This window comes from Stegodyphus dumicola, chromosome 8 (genome assembly GCF_044657685.1).
Source record: "Stegodyphus dumicola isolate Sdum_Otavi_A_Nest chromosome 8, ASM4465768v1".
NCBI lineage: Eukaryota > Metazoa > Arthropoda > Arachnida > Araneae > Eresidae > Stegodyphus > Stegodyphus dumicola.
Window position 1 is genome coordinate 173,132,138 of NC_140775.1, and position 26,742 is coordinate 173,158,879.

The window sequence follows — 26,742 nt, forward strand, 5'->3', positions numbered from 1 at the left end:
GGTCTAATATAAAATCTGAAAGGTTTCATTTTTTTTTCTTATCAAATTAACAACTTGAAACTTAACTTACCTGAAGGTTAATGGCGTAGCTAGAAGGTTTCGAAGGGGCCAGTTTGCCCTAGGCAGCACATCTTTTGGGGGTCATATATTTGGGAATAATAAATTAAAGGGAAGTTGGTCGTGTGGATCATTGGTGGAGAAAGAAGGATTAAAATTGATTAAAGTACCAGCAAAGTTCCTTATGATTCTCTGCCTAAAAGAAGGGATGCTTTCGTGGAAGACCAAAAAAGGCTGCAGAAAGAAAGCTTGGTTCTCCAAGAAAGGCTTGAAAGAACCAAGAGAGAAGCAAGAAAGGCTTGAAATGCTTGGTTCTCTAAGAAAGGTTTGAAAGAAGGCTTTAAAGGCTTGAAAGAGGTTTGAAAGAAAGAGCCAAGAGAGAGGCAAGAAAAAGGCGAGAGAGTGGCAAGAATGGTTTGAAAGAGGCTTGAAAGGCTTGGTTCTCCAAGAGAGGCTTAGGACATTGAGAAACGTCCTAAGCCTTTCTGGCTCATATTCACATGACAGCATGTATGAATACTATGTTACATATTCTGATTTACATTTTCTTACCTGGCATTTGGGTCATTTTAGAGGCTTCCCCAAGAAGAGGTCTCTCATTGTGTTTTGAAAGGTTGACGTTCGCCACACACTGCGTTAAACATAAGGTACACACCCAAAATACTTGCAGCCGTCTCATTCTTTGGAATTTGCCACCAGGTTGAACTAACAGTATCCAGTCATCTTATTCGCTCGGTCACTGCTGAAATGAAGAATCACGAGACACTGAATATGAAATTAAATTGAGGAAGATTTCTGCCAACACTGAAACAAGTATTAAAAGAAATAGCTGCAAAATTTCAACAGCTTCATGTTCTTGCTATGTATTCCTTTCTCTATCGAAACATTTGAATGAAAACTAGGAATGCCAATTAAATTATGATCACAATGCTATAAACAATAAAAAGTCTCCCCCGAAAGAAATAGTCCAGAGTTTTACTTTTGTTACCGCTTGGAAAGACGAAACAAGATGTGGAATGACAGTCGCTTTGAAATTTGGCAGTTTCTACTACTATACATAATGCTACAAAGACTACTATATAGTTTTTCGGAACGCAATTCTACATGTTATAATATCACAATGAAGTTTCCATACAGTTTATTATCTTGAATGTTATTTATTGTGAGAGGACGTTTTTTTAAATACTAATCGATTAAAGAAACAATTAAGATCTAAAAATCGGTGCCTTGCTTTTATGATATCTCACTAAATTGTTACGGAACAGCATTTGGAATAACGAAGAATGTGATCGACGATATTGTTAACAGAAAAGCAGCCCCTTAGGAAGTTGGAATTAAAGTTTGTTTCAAAAGTAAAAGATTGGCTTTTATTTTTTTTCTATTTTTTCATTTTCTCTCTCTCTTTTCTCCCTCCCCCCAATACTGTTTTAACATTTTTACATTATATAGATTTCCTACTGTGCACTAAGAAGGGCGACAAAAGCGCATCGCTTTGAGCGAAAACGCTCTGCCTGCACAGTGGCACCTTGGTGTAAAAGTATCGCAGCTTTATGAAATTTATTGTACTTTTGAAACATTGTTGTTTGCGATTGCAAACAATTATTGAGTGAGACTACGGATATCTGCCTAAGGGAAGGGATGGCTTCTTGGAGAACTTTCGAAGGAAAACTGGCTCCTATGTCTCTTTCACATAAAAGTCACCCAAAACGCTCGACTACTTAGACATCGGCTGGTTGCCCGAACACCTGAATCTTTTCTACCAGATACTTTACCCTATCAAGTCAGTGCACGGTTCGTTGCTTTCCGGAGTTGTTAAACGGCATGCCAATCATTCTTTTGACGCGATAAAAATACATCAATTATTTGAATGCACCTTTCTTCTCCTTTGTTTAGCATCAGTGTTTTGATGTTGATGTCCGAAATTGCAGTTCTCTCTTAAGGGAAACTGCATAAGTGGTGAGAGTACATGAAGATCCCAAGAGAGAAGTTGTCGCTTTACTTAAGTAGGTTATTGTTAACGCTGTAGCGTTCTACTTGACATGGGGAAAGGAAATCCATTCCAACAAAAATGCATACATACGGGCGTTTCAGATGTTTGAGAGAAAACCGATTTTGGCCTCTACCAATGCCCAACTTTACACAAGGGGAAAACAACGAAAACACCCATGCAGCCAGCCCGTTCGGCCTGGAATCAAACGTAGATCGGAACTTCCAGTGTTAAGCGACTTTTACCGCTTGACCTCTAGTGTTTGTCCTTTGGAAACTGACTTATATGAGTATTCGACCACCATTACGCGAGGGCTGCTATTACCTTATGAAGGTTCATGCCTTTTCGAACAGTGGCGAGCTTACATAAAGGTGGCGAGGCTTTAGGACGAAGAACCATCATGAAGTGGTCCCCTAGTATACTTAGCGGGCCCCTATTTATATTTTTATAACTAGTTTTGGAGATAAAATATTGCAATAAAAATTAATATCATATTATACTGCTGAGTTTTTTTTTTTTTTCTGTCAAAAAAGAACAAAAATGAAATACACTCAGCTGCAAATAACGAATGAAATAACATTTAAACGAAGACATAATATTTAAATAAAGTAAATTAAAACTTGAATGAATGGGAATAAAAGCAAAATTTTCATTCTTAAATCCATGCATGTAGAACAAGTCTCATAGCCAAAAAGGCAAAACGAGATCCTTCCCATTTATCAAGATACGCATATCAAAAATGAATAACAACCCAGTGAAATCTGAATTTAAATTTTAAAGAATTTTTTCAAGCATCGTTAAATAATGCATCATACTTACGGGTCGTATTAAAGCCCTAGGTAATTCAAATCCCAAATAACAACCTGTCTGACAGTTTCATATCACCTGCAGCAAAACATTAAATCAAAATTCTGCTATGCGGTTTGCGGTTTAAACTAACCTCTCCTCGAAATTTTCTTCCAAATTTCATTCTTAGAAGCCTAGAATTTCGTTCTGAGCACCAAAATATCAAGCTAAGGTTGATAAAAAATAGAATGATTCGTTTGCTTCGAAAGTGGCATAAGACCACTTTCCTATAAATGCATATCCAAGAGTGTGTTTCAATTATTAAAAAGGCCTGTGAAAATAGATGTGTTTGCGGTACGAGTTTAAATGCATTAAATCCATCAAGAATTTATCATTTATCAAAATTAACCTATCTAAATATTGATTTTCTAAGCGGAATTTAATATTAACTAAGTCATTTGTGTAAATATAAACCTCTTCGAATCTTCTTCTTTAGTCTTTCAAGTAATAGGAGATGTTATTAGATAAAAGTTTGAATTTTCTTTTTATTTATACCTGTTTTTTTTTTTTTTTTTTTTTTTTTTTTTTTTTTTTGGAGGGGGAATTTTAATTTTACATCCCATTTTTAAATCACTGACGTCATTTTGGAAATATTAACTTTAGAGCTTTGGGCTTCAATACTGTTTCTTATTTTATTCACCTGTTTTCATTTTGCTTTTTAACTATTCAATTTGAATTAAATTTTATTTTGAAATTTATCAATTCCACATTTGAGAAGTTTGGCCATTCTGTGGTTTTTAGATTCTACTTTTAAATTTTACTTGGTAAATTCTGTATCATGCCATTTCGGTTTTTCAATTGGCTTAGTGACCGTTTGCTTTTGTTTTTTTCAACAATTTTGCAAAAGCTTGATTCCATATCTCCATATCTAATTCATCCTGTCTTCATTTTGCTTTTCGACTATTTTTTCTCAATGTAAATTTTTAAAAATTATTTTTAATTTTACTTTCAACAATTTTATATTTTCAAAATTCAGATAATTTTGTCTTTTCTAGTGTTTTATATTCTACATTTGCCTTTTCCTTGGTGATTTGTGCAGTATATTATTTTGCCTTCCGAAACCACTAGTTTAAAAAAAAATTCCAGATTTTACATAAATTGATTTTTCTCTTGATCAAGAAATTGAAAATCGATTCACAATGGAGTAGGTTACATTCTTATGAATGAATTCAAATAATATCGAATTTTATCACTATTATTTTTTTATTTTCTTATTGACCCAAAGGGAACATTTGCCAAGAAAGGTTATTAATTTCGTTTTGGCCTTTTTCATCGTCCACTATAAAACAGCATTTCTCTTTTCAAATTGTTGCCACCAAATTGTCGCCCTGTTTTATATTCAAAGAAACTAAATAATGAAGAATCTGCATGAATGTATGTATGTTTCTCGCTTTGTGAAAAAACAACGGTAGAGACATCAAATTCTGAATAACATAGTTCTCACTCTAATATGGGCAAATGGAAGCCGAAATTTAGATTTTGTTTTATTATCTATTTCATATTTTGTAAAACTTTAATTTTTATTAAAAATTTTTTATTAAAAAACTCAACGATTTCAAAGCGAGCAATGGCAATACTGTACAGAAAAAAAGAAATAAAAATCTCCAGCGCGCATTTTATATATGTGATTTGTGGCAATAGTTAGATTCATCGCATAGTAAGGAGTTGCCATAGTGACGATAAGCTCATAAACTCGGAACAACAATTATTATATTTTTGACTTTTGATTTTGTATCATCATGATAAGTTTCTTTCCTGCACTTAGATATATTTAACTGGTAAATAAATAAATATTTATATACCAATAGTCATAATTTTGTATACCAACATTTCTTTAATATCACATGTGTTATTCCTTGAAATTCTATGAATAACCCTTTCTTTTAAAACAATTCTTACAAAAGCATCCTTAGTTGCAAATGAAAAAGCATCCTTAGTTGCAAATGAAAAAGCATACTATGATAGCTAAAAAAATATTTTTTACTTTCTAAAACATTAATTAAAAAACACGTAATTCTATTTTAACCTTCAAGTTTGATTTGGAAAATAGATCTACACCACTTTCTCCACAAAAATTCGAAATGACAAAAATAAATCAGATTATTCACCTGTGCTTCTCGAAAATATCTCCATCACGCTAGAGGGAGAAAAAAAACTGACAAATAAGAAAGAAATAACTCCTATTTCGAGGTCTCGTTCCCAGGTAAAGGAAATGAGAGGGAAAGAAGAAAGTTGAGAAATTTATGAAATAGCATTTAAATGCTTTGGGAATACAGATCTGGGAGAAGAATAAGAATAAAATGCCGATGCTACACAGCTCATCAAGAAGACTAGATTCTAGCCTGCCTTGAGAGGGTAATTATTATCCGAGTGACGTGGTATCTGGTACGAGAACAGCATTCTAATTCTGTTTAATTAATCGCATTTGAATAAAGTACTTATTCTAATTTTTCCGTATGTGTAGGTAATAGTTCGCTGTTTCTGAATAATGATCTAAATAAAGATGATATGTGGTAACAGTTAAGCTTCTTAAGTACTTATTCTACTAAAATAATATGTTTTATTTACGTAATATTGTGATCGTTAGCTTTCTACTGTAGAGACTATTAGGTTATTTTTGAAAAAGGAAGAAGTGAAAAATGAGCAACGCCTTCGCTAGGAATCGAACCACGGACCTCTGGAATACGCGCCTAGCGTGCTGACTACTGCACTACGAAGGCATGCTATGAAGGCGGGGGAAATACCTTATATACTCCGCCTTTAAAAGGGTGACTGGGCTTTTAGGAGACTCAGTCTCCAAATTCTGGGTGTGAAGAGTCATCATCCACCAACCTTTTAGTTCGGGCGCCACTGTAGAGACATTAGGCTAATTTTGAAAGCAGGAAAGATGAAAAATGTGCAACGCCTTCGCCGGGAATCGAACCACGGACCTCTGGAATACGCGCTAACCGTGCTGACCACTACACTACGAAGGCCGGCTAAGAAGGCGGGAGAAATACCTTATACTATCTTAAAATATTATTAAAAAAGTGAGAAAAGAAGGTTTCAATCTGAAGACTTCAGATTAGAATTTAAAACCTTTAGAATCAAACATTTGAAAGAACTCTTATTTATTATCATTTTAAAGCAATAAAAACATTGTAATAGTTCTCAAATTAAAAACATCTTAAAATTAAAACATCGTAATAGTTCTCAAGTAGCTTCTTATCAGCTATAGCAATAAAAGCTTCTTACCAACTATAGCAAACACATCAATAATATAGCATTAATAGCTTCTAACCAGCTATTGTAATAATATAGCAATATAGCTTCTTTACAGTTACGTAATACTGTGGCATTATAAAGAAATCTTAAAAATTGCAATATCTAAAAAATTTTCATAAAATTATCAGTTTAACATTTTGTTTCGTGCGTATGGGTTCGTAATAGATTGAATGCACAAGTCCGGTAATAGGTTAATAAAATTTATTCTTATCAAAAGAAATATATCAGAACTCTGGAATTTTCCTCAGACATATTCGTACAAGTGTTCACATTAACACACATTATACTTCAAACTACTAAGAATATTAAACTCAAGGCAATGCCAAGCGCATCTAAGAGAAAGCTAATCCGATCTCAGGCTAAACTCGCAACAATAGCCACAATAGCAAATAAATGACTGACTAAAGAATTGAGAGCAGATTCTCCCTCTTCAGCCTTAAATAGTTTTCAATCGGCAGTGAGTTATTTCTAATGCTTTCTACTTCTCGAAATTACTGGAAAGCAATACGAGGGTGGAATTACGGTTACAGCTAACACACTGGTCAATTACATTTATTCAATTTCAATACATATTACGATGATACAGGAACCAGACCAAAATGTCACCAAATAATCGCCAAATTTGGCGACTTTTGACGATTTCCCGTCAAATTTGGCGATAAAATAAGTTGCCAAAATTGTTGTCAGCTAGGCGATATCTCGCCAAATTACCGAGATATCCATTTACTCAATGTTAAATAAATGCGCTTGCCCCTGCATATTACATTTCCGGCATAGTTTTGTCTCGCGCTACATTACACAGAAAAATGCATCAATTTTGCTTACAATTCTACTAAAATTAGCTAAGTACAAAATTCGTTAAAATATAATAAATTTAAAGCATCTTAATTTCTAACAATTATTTTTAAAAATATGAAATACAGATATAAATTATTAAAACGTGTTTAAATTTATCAAATGTGTTTGAAGAAAACATTACATGTTAATTTAAAACTGTATGTCAAAAATAAATTACATAAATAAACTTATTTATGTAATTTATTTTTATAAATTGTAAAAATGTAAATTTATGTAATTTATATTTATAAATAAACATTGCAATCATAACTAAAAGCATAAACTGGCATGAGCAATTCGGATTGAAGTAGTATTTATTAAATATGACCTCCTGTGAAAGTGCTTTTTAACTTCTTTTTTATTTTATATAATTTTCAAGGCAACAAAAATAAACAAGAAATGAATTTAAATGATTATAATTGTTAGGTTAGGTTAGGTTAGGTTATTTAATTACAGCAAAGCCTCGAGGGCTATCTGCCTAAGGGAAGGGATGCCTTCGTGGAGGACTTTCTAAGGGAAACTGGCTCGTATGCACGTTACACATGAGGAAAACCACGAAAACACCCATGCAGCCAGCCCGTTCGCGGGATTTGAATCTCGGACCAAACTACCAGTGTTCAGCGACTTTACCGCTCGGCCGCTGGTGAGCCTTATAATTGTTAGAAAAAATCCTAACAATCCAATTAAATTAACTAGTAGAACAGAACGCCGCTGGAGTAGTCCTTTCCCTAGCATTAACCGTTCGAGAATAGTTAACTAGGTAATCTCGCACAAGTTATATGAGAACATTAAATCAACATTGCGTGAGCATTAGACGTGCAGACAATATACAAATATGAACATATAAAAATTATATACAAAGTCAGATTATTTAGACATGAATACTAGCTATGATGAAAACTATGTATGTATGTATATGTTACGGTGAAACGCCGAAATCTGGACAATGTCGAGTTTCACCGGTGAATGTCAACATTCACATAGTCGCTTGGTGTACGTCCGAAATATTTTCCAAATATTCTTATTTCTGACTTACACCGGTAAATGTCGACATTTACCATGTACTAATGGTGAACGTTGAACATATAAGAATATTATATTTCCTTCTCCGTAATTCATTCGCGAAAAAACGCACTTGAGACTCAGAATAAGAACTTAAGAACATAAGAACTTAAAACGCACAGTACATTCAAAATGAGAAAGGAAAGTAATAGAAGTTAAAAATTTACTAAATTATGTGATTCAAATCTTATTTACTGCAACAACTTAAACTATTAGGACACTTTGAATTGCACAAGAGGTCCTTGCTTTTACAACTGCATTTATTTGTGGAACACTTCCTTTTGGAATGGCAGCGTGTACATATACTCCTCCCTTTTCGACCTACACCAGAGCATATCTGTGATTGTCGACATACACCGGTGAGGGTCCGAATGTACAAGAATGTAATGCAATATTCGATCTTTCACCGACGCATTTGGTGAATGTTGACATTCTACGGTGAAAGTCGACATTCTCCAATTTCGGTCTTTCACGATAATATATATACAAAATGATTTTACAGGTTTGAATAATAGTATGCGGCGCATATTATTATAGAGCAAAGCATACAAAATGATATATAGTTGTGTAAATTTTTGATGCATTAATTTATCGCATGGGATGAAAGTAAAGCTATTATTCGAGAGGTAGAATCGTTTATGATAACAAAGTAATTTACAGGATGGAGCAATTTTTTGAGAATGTAAGTCTTGTACTTCGTGTTTTCCATCGATGATGCTTGGTTCGAAGCATAGTATTTTTCAATATTCTGTGTTCCGTTGTACTGATGCAAGTAAAGCAGTAGTAATCGGGAAGCATATTTCGTAAGTGCATATCTGTATCGCCACCGAGGAAGTGGCTTCTAAACCAATGGGCTTCCGGTAATATTTCTGGCATTTCACATGACCTTTGCCGAGCTTTAAGCAAGATGGTTGAAAATTTTTTGCTACGCAGTTTCCTGTAAAAGTTTAACACAACGTGGATTTTTTTGTGAAAATTTTCAGTGCGAACTTAGATCAGATATAAGCATAATTATTTATGTATATAGTAGAAGTCCCAGCACTTAAACTTTCCTAATTTGCATTTCTACACATTTAGTGTGTAAAATTTCACATTAATAACTGTTGATAAATTTATTGCATGCACAAGAAATACTCTTCCAACATAACGAATGCGTCTTATTCCCAACTAATGTATTTAATTCATTTAGTTATAACTTTTAATGTTAAGAATAGGTATAATCACATCATTCGCAATATATATTTCGAATCTTACACTTTCAAAAGAATACAAACATTGAGATAAGAAAATACTAGATTCATTGTAACACAGTTATTCTCAGCTCAGTTAAAAAAATATGCACTTGAATTCTTTCAATTTACAGGCGTTAGTATTCGAGGCTAGTTGTAGCTTGAGTCATTTTCTCGATATAAAGAGGGACAAAATGCCGCGAACATTAATCCGAATATCAGTTTCGCGAAAGTGAACTGTTGACGATTAAATAAACTTATGAAATAAAAGTACTACGAGATTTTTTTACCAAAATGATAGCAGCATTTATACGTCATATATTTTAACTGCGATACAAACGCAAACTAAAACGTAAACAACAACATGCGATCATATGCACAGTTTCAAAAATTCAGCGTCGCAACAATTAGAAACTCATTGGTTCATTTTTGAAACCCCTCCCTCGGTGGCGAGAGTTGCACATGTGAATTATGCGATCGGGAATGCTCTCCTCTCCACAATGGCAATAATCTGAGCTTTTTCCTGAATTGCCCTAGATAGCTGGGAAAGGGCCAATCTCCCGTTAGGAACTGTACTAGCGATGGGCTGTTGCCGTATACGAGTGACTCCATTTTGACTTTTGTACAGAACTGAAAGATATATCTGCCTGTGGTTCCAGATAACTGAAAGATATATCTGCCTGTGGTTCCAGATAACTGAAAGATATATCTGCCTGTGGTTCCAGATAACTGAAAGATATATCTGCCTGTGGTTCCAGATAACTAAAAGATATATCTGCTGTGGTTCCAGATAACTAAAAGATATATCTGCCTGTGGTTCCAGATAGCCACTTCTCCTGCTATTTATTATGTTAATATTAGTAATGTACTTGAGCTAAGACACTGAGAAAGGTGTTGGCTTCTCTGGCATAGTTAAGTCATTGAAGGCGTGCTTCGCTAGCTCATCAGCCAGTTCTTTCACCTATATTCCACTTGTGGGCGGGAACCCAATACAGATGGAGCCTTTTGTCCTGCATTAATGCTAACAAGGCTTAGTTGACGCTATCGATGAATATTACTTCATCCCGGTTTGAGGCCAGGCGAATGGACTGGCTTGCATGATTGGTTGTAGTGGTTTTTCCCATTTGTAACGCGAATACAAGCCGCTCTTCTTGAAAGTCCTTCACGAAGGTATCTGTCTCTTACACAGATAGCCTTCGTATAAGTTGCAGAGTTCACTTGAATAACTCCTGTGTGAGAACTGTAAGAGTAGTAACTGCACAGAAGAAGGGTTAAAAGTACCCTTTATTAAACTCTAAAAATTTACAGTGTGTCAACTCGACGCTAACAAACTACGCCGCTGCTTGAGCGGTAACTGAAATCAAAGAACTAACTAAAGATTCGAAGATATGCAAAAGTCGTGAACTAGACTACAGGTCTCAGATAATTCCTATTTCTTAAACCCGAGTTAGAATTAGTGGCAGCAACTAAATGCGATTATGCCACAAAAACCATCAATAACTCTGGAAGCAGACGCTTAAGCAACAGAGGTGACGGTAATAGCCTAACTCTCTTTCTCACATTCCTACTGAGCCTCGGTTTTTAAACTCTTTCTTCAAGGTAGAATTTGTATTCCTTCACGCGCGCTACCAAATTTAAATATTCTGGCATTGGCAATTAAGGAAATGAAGGCTTATAGGAAAGAACAACAAATTAAATAAAATTGGTTATTTAAAAGACATATAAATCCCTACAAAGTTATAAAAAAAACCTAAATTAACTATTTAATTAATATGTTCTTTAATCTTTTCTGATATTCACTTTCCTATCTAATACCCTTGCTCGATAAATCAAAGGATTTTCATGGAATTTGAATGAAAGTTGCGCTTCCCACGGCTTTATTTCTTTTGTGTTTCATTTTTTATTTTTCAACAAAATATTATTAGTTAAAATTGAATAAGCCCTAAAATATTTAAGTTAATTATTAAATTGTTAAATAATCTGAATTGACTAGCAAATTATCATGGTTTTAATATTAAGTATGTAGAGACATTAGGTATTTTTTGGAAGCCGGAGAGATGAAAAATTAGCAAATGCCTTCGCCGGGAATCAAACCACGGACCTCTGGAATACCGGCACAGCATGCAGAACCATTACACCACGAAGGCACGCTAGGAAGGTGGGAGAAATACCTTATATACTCCCCCTTTTTAAGGGCGACTGGGGTTTTTAGACGACCCAATCGCCAAATCCTGTGTGGGGAGAAATCATCATCCACCACCCTTTTAGTTCAGGCGCCATTGCAGAGACATTAGGATTATTTGGAAAAGCCGGAGAGATGAAAAATTAGCAACGCCTTCACCGGGAATCAAACCAAGGACCACTGGAATACCGGCCCAGTGTGCAGAACCATTACACCACGAAAGCACGCTAGGAAGGTGGGAGAAATGCCTTATAAATAAGTTAACTAAATCATTCAAGTTCCTAATGCTAATTATTAAATTATTTACTTTTAATTAATTAATAATGGTAAGCATTTAAAAGATTTGGTACGGCAAATCTATCCCTTTTTGAGCATAAAAAAAATAAACAGATGACAGTAAGTATTTAATTTAAATTCTCTTGGATTAGAATCAAAGCATGCCAATTAACCTATTCCTATTCGTTGCTGATATAAATATAACTTAAAGTCATGATTTGAAAAAAAAATCGCTTTTTACTTGTAATGCTTCAAATTAATTTCAGATCAGCTTACGATAAGAAGCTTACTTCTAATAAATCTCGTTTCAAGGAGGATTTTCGACTATACATGAAAAAGTTATATTACCATTTTGTAGATTTTAGAGTAAAGCGGAGGCAGAAATATTTCAAGAGAAGTTTCCGAGAGAAATTTTGCTTAAATATCAGCCATTTGAATTAGCTTTACTCAAAATAGAAGTATGGATTTCATTTACAAAGCAATTTAACAGTTTTCAGTGAAATAAGTTGTTAAGGTTCAGTGAAAATACATTGTTAGAAGTTCTTAGAACTCTCAAATAACAATCTAAATAAACAGGAAGATTTTAATGAAAAGAATAAATTTTTTTATAAGCGAAATAATTGCCTATGAACTTCTCCACAGAAGATAGAAAGATAAGACGAAGGAAGGAGGAGAGATGAGACAAAATTCTCTTTAATACCGAGGAATATCCTGGATAATCAAAATCCCTCAAAAGCAGTAATCAAGTCCAAAAAGTAATCATATCGAGTACATGTTCCATCTTCCTTGAATTGACTGACCGAGATTCGCTTAAGGAGAGAAGCAAGCATTCTGGAAGTTTAGCTTCCAGACTTAAAGTATGTTTCCTGGAAACTTTCAGAATGTCGACAAGTTAGTGAGAAATTGACAAATGTTACTAATGTTCAATGGGGGAATTTTTTTTCTTATATCTCCGGTTCTACGTGTATTGTCTCTCTAATTCAAAATATATATAACTGAGAATTAAAATATCTATCACAAAATACATAAAATAAGCATATAAATACGCACTAAGAAATGAAACCCAAGAAATGAAAATTAAATTATAGGTACAGTAAATGAAATTTATACAGTAATAAAAATTACTGTATGAAGTATGATAAATAAATATAAGTAAATATTTAATAATATAAAAAATACGTAAAAAATATTTTTTAAAACATTCAACAATATTTACAAATGCTCACAATAGTGTGTTTGTAGCTTTTTTTTTCGGGGGGAGAGGATACACAAATGGCTCAGAAATTCAGAATAATGCAAATTATTTTCCAGTTGCAAATGAAGTTTAAGTTAAGAGTTTCATTCTATAATGAACAATTTCTGCGATACCAGAAAAAGAGCAATATATCAAGATAAAGAAAGTCGACATATTGAAAAAACTTCCTTAATGTTCATTACATTTCACATGGAGAGAGAAGCGGAACAAAAACTGAAAACTTTAAATTATCGAGTTCGAGTCATCGAATTAGTAGTTCCATATGATGTTAAAAATGCCTCATAATTAAATCTTGCTAATTTATCATTATTAATTATAATAATGATGCGAATATTTGTAAATATTGACTATACGATATGTTATAAAGTACATTTACATTTATTAGTAAAAAAAGAAAGGCACAGATAATTAAGTAATATAAACATTATACTTATAGATCTAATAAAGTTTCCCACACCAACAACAGCTCTTGTCTCGGAATCGTCAACTGGACGGTTCATGAATTTTGTGGTAAAGTAACGTAACATGACACGTAGAATAAAGAAACTAGACTGCAGATATTTTTGTTATTCAAAAATAAGCATATTTTACATGCTGAGTTCAGAAAATTATGTATAACTTGTAAGGTATTTCTCTCGCTGTGTTAGCATGCCTTCTTGGTGTAATGTCGAACACACTCGGCGTGTATTCGAGAGGTCCGTGGTTCGAGTCCCGGCGAGGCATTGCTCATTTCTTCAACTTCCTAACATTAAAAATAACCTAATGTCTTTACAGTAGCGCCCGATCTAAAAAAACAGGTGGTGGATGATGATTCTACGCCACCAGGATTTGGTGATTAGGTACCCTAAACTCCAGTCGCCCTTTAAAAGGGGGAGTATGTAAGGTGTTTCTCCCGCCTACTTATTATACCTTTGTGGTGTAATGGTCAGCACACTCGGCGCGTACTCGACAGATCCATGGTTCGAGTCCCGGCGAAGGCACGGCTCAATTCTCATCTCTCCTGCTTCGGTGTCCGCCGATAAGATCGCGGCAAAAACATCGAGGACGAAAACGTCGCGGAGAAAACAACGCAAGGCGAAAACTCGTGCTACAAAACATCGTGGGAGAAAACATCGCAGTTCTAAAACATCGTGGTACAAAACATCGAAGTCGAAAATAAAGCGGTTCAAAAACTTCGCAGTTTAAAAACATCGTCGTCGAAAATATCGTGGTAAAAAATAAAGTATCTACAAATCATCGCATGACAATAACATCGCAGACATGCTTTTTTTCAGGTTTTGATAATTGTAAATGGATATTCCCATAATGATTTGTGAGCGCAAGATGTAAAGAAGGATCATTTTTACTTTCACATTTTTTTATTAACTAATAAATTTTTGCTGAAAAAGTAAGAAGAAACTTAAGCATAGAAAATTAAATGCAACTCATAGATTATACTTTTCGTGAAAAATTACCAGTAAAAACTTTATAAAATATGATTTATTAATGGCCTTTGTTAGTTAACTATGTCGGTTTAAAATTCTATTAAGTACTATAAGTTGCATTAATTTTCTATGCTTAAGTTTCCTTCTTATTTCCTCAGCAAAAATTAGTTAATATAAAATATGAAAACAAATTATCCTACTTTCTATTTTGCGCTTACAAATTGTTATGGGAATATCTATTTACAGTTATTAAAGCCTGAAAAAAGCATGTCTGCGATGTTATCGTCACGCGATGATTTGTAGATACTTTATTTTTTACCACGATATTTTCGACGATGATATTTTTAAACTGCGAAGTTTTTGAACCGCTTTATTTTCGACGACGATGTTTTGTATCACGATGTTTTAGAACTGCGATGTTTTCTCTTTGCGATGTTTTCTCCCACGATGTTTTGTAGCACGACGTTTTCGCCTTGCGTTGTTTTCTCCGCGACGTTTTCGTCCGCGATGTTTTTGATGCCATGTTTTCGGCTGTAACCCCTGCTTCAAAACAGCGTAATGACTCTACAATCTAAACGTCATTTCTATAGTTTCCAACAATTTAAAGTAATAATTTTTTTTTTCTTTATTACTTTTTAAACTGTTTTGAAAAGTATTGGACACAGAATCAAAAAACTGATTTTGATTCTACGCAAGTATCCTAAAAATTATAGTTTAATTAAATTCTGAGTCTTTCGATAGTTGCTAGCTATAAGCCTCGTCTGCGCTATGAAAATACCGATGTCGATTCTATGAAATTATCGTGCGCTATCAAAATATCAATGTCGTATCAATGACGTACGGGTATCAACCCTACACATAGGCAGTCGAAAATATGCTTGTGACTATTCTGTGAACAGAAAAGTCCTCCTACTTGTTATTACAAAATTATGAAAATTTCTTTTCTGTCGTGTTTATGATTGTCCTAGTAACTAATGTCGATTCTGTACCCTTATCGATTCTATGCTATGTCGATTCTAACCAGTTTTGAGCTTATTGGTAGTAACTAGATTCGATCCTATGCCGTTGCTGATTCTACACTGTGTCGATTCTGTTTAGTTGTCGATTCTATCCCTGTCGATTTTAAGCAAGGTCTAGCTTATTGACAGCAACTAGTGTCCATTCTATGCCATTGTCACTTCTACTCTGTTACAATGTAATGCTAGTAACTTTTGTTTATACTAGTAACTAGCCTCAATCTCATGCTAGTAACTAACGTCGATTGTTGTCCTACTGTGTCATTGTTGATCCTACGCCGCACCCATTTTTTGCCACTGTTAATTCTAGATCCTGTAGATACTAAGCAGTGTCCATCTTAGGCCAGTAACTAGAGTCGATTTTCTTGAAGATTATTGATTATGCGTCACATCTATTTTATGCCGTTGTCGATTCTCCGTGGTGCCAGTTTTGCACCGTTATTGATTCTACGCCATTTCAATCTGTGCCGTTGTCGAGTCTACGTCGCGTCGATTCTAAGCAATGTCAATTTTACGTTATGTCATTTCTACTCGGTGTCAATCCCAGGCATATAAGCAGGTCGATGAATGGAAGTTACACTGCACTTAATTTTCTGAAACCAAGAAAACCTGGAGCAAACTTGTTCAAAGAGAGTTTTTAAGGTGTATAGCATATTTTCTAGGGTTCTTTAAACCTCGAACAATAAGTCAATAACAAGGCTATTATAATTTATATTTTGTTTGCAAGATCACACGTCCTGAAAATTAGCCATTTACGATACACATAATGCATTCAGTCATGGAAATAAATTTTGCAACCATTACCTCTGAGGCAAATGCTCCGATCCACCTACTCCATAATGTAATATACTTGGCAGTATAATTATGCCCATCACTAGCAATTTTAGAAGTAAGTGGTGCGGAGATCCTCATAAATAGATAATTAAATAAGTCTACAAGTTATTACTTCACCTATTTCATCGTCACGAAACCGTACTGATGCTTCAAAAGTTATCAGATGTGCTGGAATCCGACAAAAGACTTCTAATGGGGTCGTATATTCATCAATAATTAAAGTTTTCTGATAGACATTGACATAAAAGGAGGTAAATAGGAGTGGTTTATTTGAAAAAATAAATTGCTGGAAAATTCTTAAATGCTCGAGATTTTAAATAATTATTATCTTTTGGGGTGAGCAAATGATCCGATTGTAAGTTACTAGCCCAAAGAGGCAATTTGCCCAGAAGGGTAATTAATTTCGTTTTGGCATTTACCTTTGGTTAACTATAAACGACGTTTCACTTTTCAAATTGTTGCTACCAAGCATTAGAGTCCTGCATTATTTTTAAGGAAATTAACTAATGAAGAATAGTATGAATGTATCATAACATATTTTGCAGTATTTAACGAAATAAGAGATGAGTTTCTTAGTAAAACATAAATTTTATTCTAATTTCTCGGAGATAGATAATTTAAAATACAATTTTATCAGTTACAGCATTACACGCTAGCTTACTTTTACTATTTCTTTCTTGATAAATTTTCAATCATCTACTAGTGGTAAAACGTTTAGAATAATAGTTTTAATCATTTCTGACTTTGCCCAGCAACGGTTACACGTGACGAATATGGCGTTGCCACTCCAATATCAAGGATAATAAAAAATATAATTATTTGTGAAATAATAAAATATTACAATATGCATATTTCTCGCATGACGACAAAACAACGGTACCTAGTGACAACAAATCCTCCACCCGAATACCGGCATCTGGAAGCCCAAATTTGGAATTTGGAATTTATTTTATTATCTATTTCATATTTTGTAAAGATTTATAAGTTAATAATTACGAAACTCAACGGTTTCAAAGTGAGAAATGGTAACACTGTAAGGAAAAAAAGAAAAAAAAATTATCTCCAACGAGGGAGATTGTGAATCAGAAATTCTAAAGATACGTTCTTTTAAATATTTTGTGATATTGCTGTTGAACTGAATTTTTTGGTTTAAGTGCGAAGAACATGATATTAAATAAATTAAGGTAACACACAAAACTTTAAAAAAAGTAGTATAAAATCTGAAAACTTTCAGATACTTTTATTATTTATTTATTTATTTATTTATTTATTATTGAATACTGTATGCTTAAATGAAATTATTTTATGTTAAACTACTATTTAAGTTATATAGAGCTAAGTTAACATTCATATGCCAAAAAGTAGAAAAGCACACAGCACTGGCTTGTGATGTTCCATTCTTCTGCTAGTCTATGACTCTACATACTACTTTATACATACCTGCTTTATACTCTATACATACTGCTTTATAGTATTTAAATGCTTAATTTTTGTAATTAATTTAGAAATAAAAATGCACTTCATAGAAATAATTTCTATTTCCTTAAAAAATGGTTTCAAAGAATTTAATTAAAGTAAATATAAATAATCAGTCAATATATAAATATAATAATAATAATAATAATAATAAATCTGAAAGCTTTCAGATTTCAGATTTCACATTACGCCCAAAGGGGTACTTTTTTAACGTTTTGTGTGTTATCTTTATTTATTAAATACCATGTTCTTCTCACTTAAACTATAAAATTCAGTTCAACAGAAGTACCGTCAAATAATTTTAAAATGAGCATATCTCTAGAATTTCCGATACACAGTATCACGCGCTGAAGATCAAAATGTTTTTTTTTTTTTTTCGTACAGTGTTGCCATTGCTCGCTTTGAAATCGTTGAATTTATTAACCAAAAATTTTTTTGATTAATATGTTTTACAAAATATGAAATCGATAATAAAACAAATTTCATATTTCGAATTTGGGCTTCTAGATCCCCATATTCGCAGGAGGATAACGTTATTCAAATTTTGATGGCTCTAGATACCGTTGTTTTATCACAATGCCAGAAACATTCATACATTTATTCAGATTCATCATTTTTTAATTTCTTTAAATATAATATAAGGCGATAATATTTGGTAGCAACAATTTGAAAAATGAAACAACGCTTGCAGTGAATCAGCGCAAAATGCCAAAACGAAATTAATAGTCCTTCTGGGCAAATTGCCCCTTTGGACTAATAAATAATAATATAAATGATAAGAAATAACATAAATACTCATAACAATATAAATAATAATATATAATATAATAATATACATAATAGTAAACAATGTAAGTATATAAATGATAATAATAGCATAAATAATAATGAAATAATATAATAATATTAATAATAAATAATAACATAAATAGCAATGAAATAATATAATAATATAAATAACAATAAATAATAAAATAATGTAAATAATAATAAAATAATATAAATAATAATAAATAATATAATAATAATAAATAATAATAAATAATATAATAATAAATAATAATGAAATAATATAATAATATTAATAATAAATAATAACATAAATAGCAATGAAATAATATAATAATATAAATAACAATAAATAATAAAATAATGTAAATAATAATAAAATAATATAAATAATAATAAATAATATAATAATAATAAATAATAATAAATAATATAATAATAAATAATAATAAATAATATAAATAATAATAAATATTATAATAATATAAATAATCATAATAACATAATATAAAAACATCCCATTGACATTTTTAGGTCAAGTAAATAAAATACAATAAGCTTTCATCCATCTCGATTGAAGTACAGAGAGTTAATAAAATATGCTATTCATCTTGTGCTTGCACGAATCTATGTTTAAATTTTTCGACCATTTTCGTGTCATATGAGTTCATCCTAGCTGCCAGATGGTCTTTCCTGTGAGCCTTCTGTTACAGTTCACCAATCGGTAGTCGATTAAATGCCCCCTGTATGAAACCATGAAATCACCCTCCCCGGCTGAGGGCTCCTGGCCTCTCTCTTCATTTTTTAAAAATATTTATTCAAATATATTGTACTTGATAATAATATTATAACATATTACCTATTTTTAACTTACAGGATTTTTATTGATCTGGAAACTAAACTTAAGTCCTGAAGACACAACTAGAGAAATTAGCTAGTTATTGCTACGTCTTAAAACTCCCAAATACAGAAGAAGGTTCTTAAGTAACTCTTTTATTTAGTCTGACATTTAAATATAAAAGGTACGACTTTGATTTTGAGGATTCCAAAATTTGAGGATTCTAGGTACCATTGTTTTTTCCCAATGCGAGAAACATCCATACATTCATGTAGATTCTTCGTTATTTACTTTCCTTAAATATAATACCGGGCGATAATATTTGGTGGCAACAATTTCAAAAGTGATACTGCCGTTTATAGTGATTAGACGCAGAATGCCGTTTTGAGACTAATAGCCCTTCGGAGCTAATTCACATTTGGGCTAAAAATGTCTTTTTTTATCGATTCCCATTTCACGTTGCAATGGTATAATTAAACATTAGCTAGTTGGAAATGAAACTTTACTTTTATTATTATATAGAGTCAATTCCAAAGCTAATAATTTACGGTCTGGTATATACTGTTATAGAATCTGCACTGGTTTAAGCATAAGATCGTAAATTTGATATTACTGGAAAAGTCATATTTTTTAATTGACTCAAAATTTCATAAATCATCCATGCTAAAAACAAAATTCGAGTAACCGAAGCTTACCTTAATAAGGTATGTAACTTCCTGTCATCTTCAGGCATATAATCCTGAAGGTCCATGTTCCTGTAATCTGAAGTTCTGTATTCCATGTTCCTGTATCTAAGATATGTAACTTCTGTTGCGAGTTCTCCAGCGGGCCTTCATTAAACTACCAAACATGCAAACCTCTCACAAGGCAATAATTATTATTCCTCTAATAAGGCAGTTCCCAGCATTTTTACAGTAAATTAAGGGGCTATGCAGACATATATAAGGTAATCTTGGCTTCCCCGCCCCGTGAACTAAATCACACTACGGGTCTACTCCCCCTTTGGGCACTTCGTGGAGGTTCAGGTTCAAACTCCACTATTACCCTTCCAGGGGAGCAGCGCAGCACCTGGATAAGACACCAGGCAGCACTGGTCGTCAATTGCTCCTGCCAGTCGCATGGGCGAGCCCGTCGCAGAAGGCCGTTACCCAGTAAACCGGAGGGATAACCCCCGGCTACGGATCCAACCGCTCAGGACATGCCAGACCCCGAGGCCGGCCAATAAGTGACCTTTCCCAGGGCCTTCAGAACCACCAAGTTCATGAATATTATACCCCCATGGCCGAGACTGCCTAGGTACAGATCCTAGCCAGCAGCCTCGCAGAATTCTCTTCGTTGACCCCCAGGGGTATGCCAGACATATATAGCACGTGCAATGACTCCATGACTTTCATTGGGGATGAGGTCAAGGGAATATGGTGGCTACTCTGCTAGCAAAGCTTTCATTTTCGAGGTTACCCATTAGCAGTCGCCCAGACGGTATAGTGGTTAAGGGAGCTTACTACGGTACGGAAGGGTCCGCGTTCGAATCCCGGAGAAGACGTGGATGTTTGTAAATGTTATAGTGTCGGTGCGGCATGGGGGCACTCTAAATATGCGGCTAGCCGAAAGTCCTCTCGTGTAACTGATAGAAGGGAAGAGGTGTAGGAAAGCCCCGGACCCCTAATAGAAGGGAAGAGGACTCAAAATTGAGGGGAGTTGAAGTCCAGTCTGTCTTCGGAGTAGGATCTGGCAACGATTGTTCCATGCAATATGGACAAGATAACAACAACACCAGTAAATTTGCTCCATGTGGACTGCATTATCGTCCGTAAGAATAAATGCTAGACCAATTTCTAATTACTGCAGCGTACAGTCTTACACTGGAGTCAAAGACTTCATCCCAATAGTATTGGTCGATGGTAATATCTCTGGTAAAGATGTTTAGGTTGCTAAGGTAGCTAAAAGAAAATTCATGTCCTCACACTGTCAGATGTGAAGGCGGGGTATTCAATAATGTTACTGGACTTATTCCGTGTTTCTTTTTCTTTTCAGCTCCTCACACGCCTATTATTAAATCCCATTTAACTCTTCTATGAATAACACTGGGAACTATTCAGCAACTTTCTGATTTGCATGTTGAGGATATACTTCAAACGTGTTCCTCTAACTTTGACGCTTAAGGGGACACAAACTCGAATAGAGGCATACATTCATTTCAGATATAACATTTGGCCCACCAGCAGCCGAGAGGTAAAATTGAAGAACATGGTAGTTTGACCACCGTCCGATTCTAACAAAAGGGTTGATTTCATGGGCGTTTTCGTGGTTATCATCATGTGTTAGTGGATACGAGCCAGTTTCCCTTAGAAAGTCCTCCAGGAATGCATCTCTCCCCTCAGGCAGATACTCATCAGTGCTCAGCTGTAGTCAAATGAACCAAACCACACCATAATATAGCCATCAGCGCACAGTGGCTGCAGTACTAACTTTGCTGTATAAACAGTTGCTCTTAGAGTTGATGTGGATGTTTGTCAATTGCACTTAAAGCAGTATACTTATCAGCAGTGAGTGTGGTAACCCCTGGACGACTGGGAAAAAAATCTTCCGAAACTTCTCAGAAATTATCTTGCTTATCTTGCTTGCCAGCGTTAAAAATCATACAGTCGTCTTTTTCTGATTCATAATTGCTGTTATGCAATAAAAAAGTAATCAGAATTATCTTTTAAAATTTTTTTGTCAGTAATCAAGTTCATCTACCCAAAACTTTCAGAACAGTATCGTATACAAATAATGCTAAGCTTGCATATATAGCAATTTGCCCTCTAGCAATACTTTGCATATATGTATAGAATAAATCTTAAATTATGTGATATTTACATAGTTTCTTCCACAAGCTTAATAACTTCGTTCAATACAATTAAGTGGTTTTACTCATGTGCAAAGTGTATACGAACCAGTTCCCTTAGAAAGTCCTACACGAAGGCATTCCTCCCTTTAGGCAGATAGCCTTAGTGTACTTTGCCGTAATCTCAATAAACCAAACCAAATCAATAAAATTACCAATAAAATTATAGCTCTTCGAAGCTCAGCATTTGCATCGCGTGCTTAAATTTTAGAAATCAGCACATATTGTTTGTTGAAACAAATTACACAAGATATTAAAGAAAGATGGCTACAGGCTTTAATTCCTTAAATTTTGGCATATTGTACCTAGACCTGAATTTTTCAACTATAAAACTTTCAAAACAAAGAAGCGAATTTTATGAAAACCGTTTCAGCATACAATGTTTCAATAAAAAGTCGGCTATAAACATAAAATCTAATTTTTTCAAAGATTTAGAATGAATCTCTGAGTACGAATTTAAGGATTTTGATTATTTCTCAATGCCTATTACTTTTGCAAATGAAAAATGTTCCGCCAAATTGCTTATTTAGGCAATTAATTAATATTGCTAAAGCAGCAATTGTTATTAAATTGCAGCTGGCCTCATGGAGATATTAATTACATATACCCTGCTTGTAATTTGAACCTGTAGGTATTGAATATTTTGTATTTAATGCATAAAAACTTAATAAACGCTTTATTATTAGGTTTCTTGCTAAGCTAGGACTTAACATAAAAAGACGTTTTTCCTATTTGCAGAAACTTTCAGCACAGTGCTGAAACTATTTTCATAACTTCCTTATTTTATTTCTAGAAATTTTGTAATTGGAAGTGCATGCCGTAGTCTGTTACTTTAAAAAAATACACTTCAAGACGATTTTCTCCAAACCAGGATTCATGACCTTGGTAACTATTACTGGGGGAAAAAAAGTTAAATTCTGTAAAATGCTGAAATCTCCTAGTGCGAATTGACGACACATTATGGTTGTAAATGAGAAGAGGATCTTTACGACCTTGAAGGACCTATTTTAAAGTAACAGATCATAAGGACAATTTCTAAGGAAATAATACGTGTAGTCGCCTTTTTAGATCACCTTGTATAAAAAGCAGTGCAAAATTGATATATGTTCTTTGCTATGTTTATCAACTTTTCGTTTATCTCACCACGAATGTATCTGACGACATTTACGGGATCACGAATTTTGTCTATAAAATACTTGCAGAGTCATTAGGGTTTTCGATGCTTGAGACGTGAAAAATGTAGAATGCGCTGGCGGGGATTCGAACTCTGTACTTCCCGAATAGGCGTCGAGTTTGCTACCAGTTACACCACGAAGGCATGGGGAAAAGTGGGAGAAAATACTTATATACGTTATTCTACTAAGAAAAAAAATTAAATCTGTATTTAAAACGTTAAATTTTTATCATATACGTATCAAACATTATGTTATATTTACAACCATAATGGTACGTTTTCAAGACAACCTTAGTTATTCTGAATTTATGATTACATTTCAGTACCTGAAATGTGTTATTTGTAATCATAGTCATGAGATATCTAAAAGTTTTTCCTCTAACTGAAGCCTACGGTACTCAATAATATTGGTAATTCAGCCCTGATGAGTTACTCCATTCATCTTCCCGTCTTAAACAGAATTGAAAGGCGATTGGATAAGCAGTTACGTTGTATAATGCATTGTTATCATATAGAAATGGTACAAAAAATCCTAAAATAAATACTATACTTTTTTACAAAATTAAAACACTAAAAATAGATATAACTACTGCATTTTAGTATGCTATTTTTTTAGCCCAAAGGGCTTTAGATCAGAAGGGCTATTAATTTCGTTTTGGCATTTTGCGTTGATTCAATATAAGCGGCGAATCAGTTTTTAAATTGTTGCCACCAAATATTAGAACCCTGTATTATATTTAAAGAATATAAATAATGAAGAATCTGCATAAATATATGTATGTTTCTCGCATTGTGATAAAACAACGGTACCTAGAGCCATCAAATTTTGCATAACGTTCATCTCCACCCGAATATGCGCATCTCGAAGCTCAAATTCGGAATTTGGAATTTGTTTTATTACCGATTTCCCATTTTCTAAAACTTTAACGAATTTTTGATTAACAAACTCAACGATTTCAAAGCGAGCAAAGGGCAACTCTTGTAAAAAAAAAAAAAAAAAAAAAAAAAAAAAAAAGTTAACTGCGCGAGACTGTGTATTGGGCGTGCTAAAAATATGCCCTTTTAAATATTTTTTAATATTGCTATTGAATTGAATTTTATGGTTTAAGTGCGAAAACCATGATATTTAATAGATAAAGGTAGCACACAAAACGTTAAAAGTACGTCCCTTTGGGAGTAACATAAAATTTGAAAGCTTTTTATTTATTTTTTATTTTATTTTATGTTTTAAGTCCAAAGGGACTATGTCCCTCAAGGACTATTGTTTTCGTTCTGCGATTTTGCGTTGAATCACTATAAATGTCCGTTTCACTTCTCAAACTGTTGCCACCCAATGTTAGAGTCCTGCATTATATTTCATGAAATTAAATAATGAAAAATCTGCATAAATGTAGGTATATTTCTCGCATTGTGATAAAACAACGGTACCTAGAGCCATCGAATTTTGAATGACGTAATCCTCCTAAGAATATGAGCACGTGGAAGACCAAATTTGAAATTTGGAATTTGTTTTATTATCGATTTCATATTTTGTAAAACTTTAACGAATTTTTGATTAGCAAACTCAACGATTTGAAAGCGAGCAATGGCAATACTCTACGGAAAGACAAAAAAACCTTTTCATCTCCAGCGCGCGGAACTGTGTATCGGAAATTCTAAAGATATGCTCATTTTAAAATTATTTTGCGACATTGCTATTTAACCTACCTTAAAATTCAGTCTATCTGAAAATTAAAAACCTTAATAAAATCTGAAAGGTAAAAATATGAAACCTTTCAGATTTTTTTTAAAAGTTACAATAATAAAATTACTTCATTAAACTATTACAGGACGCAGACCTTTACAGAGTTATACGCAAGCCTTTGCAAATTGATATAGATTACTCATCAATACAGTCTTTTACTAAATGATTGTGAATTTGGAGTTATCAGATTATGGCAAAGCACACTAAGGCTGCGGGATCTCTTCGTGAAGAGCTTTCTGAAGGAAATTTAATATTTACTTTGCATACGGGAAAGTCCTTGCGAAACAGAAAGTATTACGGCGTTAAAGAAAGTGATAACGTACACTCTGAAAAGCTCAGTAAGTAGTCCTTCCCCCAGAAAAAACCAATTAAAATCCTGGTCAGGATAACGGTAAGTTTATACGGTATTTCTCTCGTCTTCTTAGCCAGCCTTCGTGGTGTGGTGGTCTGCACGCTAAGCGCGTAATTGAGAGGTCCTCGGTTCGATTCCCGGCGAAGGCGTTGCTAATTTTTCCTCTTGCCTGCTTCCAAAACTACATGATGTCTCTACAGGTTTCGTTTTTTGAAAATTTATAAATCATTTCGTTAGCAATAAGGACAATATTTTAAACCATAATGATAATGAAAATTCTAATAATATTTTAGTAAGAGAATAATAATTTCTATTAGGAACTGAATGTGTATGTCAAGTAAATCGAAATGCAGTATATCGGGAGTCAGTTGTATTCGAACAATAAAATAGAATGAAAAAAAATTTAATTTGAGCATTTCGAGCATACTTATTCTATAATGGCATTAATCTAAACTGCCCACGTTCCTTAATTCCAGTATCAAAATAATTATCCGGATGGTACAAAAGAACTGTTATCAATAACAAAACAGTGAATAGTATTCCTAGAAATAGCCTTAATGAACCATTCATAAAACTGATATATTAATGCAGATCTCGCTTTTTAATCGAAAAGGTGATGTAAGATTCAACTTTGGCTAACATAAAAGCCTTTAGCCGAAATAAAATTTTATCAATTTAAGTGCTCACCTTAATTTAGGATATGTTTGGTAATATTAATTATCATAATATACTTTATAACATTAGCTTTGCAACATACTCCCATATTTCTTTTAAATTTCACTATTTATATATTAAAACACTATTTAAAAAATTTCAGCAATGCTTGGATGCCGTGTTTTTATATTTTTTTCCGCATCTGTCATTTTTCATTTATTATGAAATAAACAAGTTCAGTTTATTTCATTAAATATTTTTTGTTACATTTATTTTCCATTCTGAAATGCCTTACAAATAATTTGCATTTTTCACTTTGATCATTCTGACTGCTCAGACATAGAAGGAAATAATTCATTTTGTGTATAACAGATAGAAGCAAGTTTTCGTTTTTATTGCCGCCGTGATGAAAATGTCATCTTTCAGAGCTCGGACTGTCTGTTTTTATCTCTTCAATCCGTCTTCGCCAAATGCCATTCTCATCTTCGCCAACTTAAAACACCAAATGAGTCGCAGCATATCGAAGGCAATGCACTGCAAAAAGAAGAACACCCTTAGG

At 33.5% G+C, this 26,742-nt stretch overlaps 1 long non-coding RNA gene across 1 annotated transcript in view; it reads right to left on the minus strand.

The window, feature by feature from the left end:
• Nucleotides 1-613: 613 nt before the first annotated feature.
• The window catches only part of LOC146996044 (uncharacterized), a 131,475-nt gene continuing 105,346 nt past the window's right edge, over nt 614-26,742 (minus strand). Inside the window, exon 3 of the long non-coding RNA XR_015042809.1 lies at nt 614-799. This is a non-coding gene — a long non-coding RNA (uncharacterized LOC146996044). The remainder of the gene's footprint in view (nt 800-26,742) is intronic.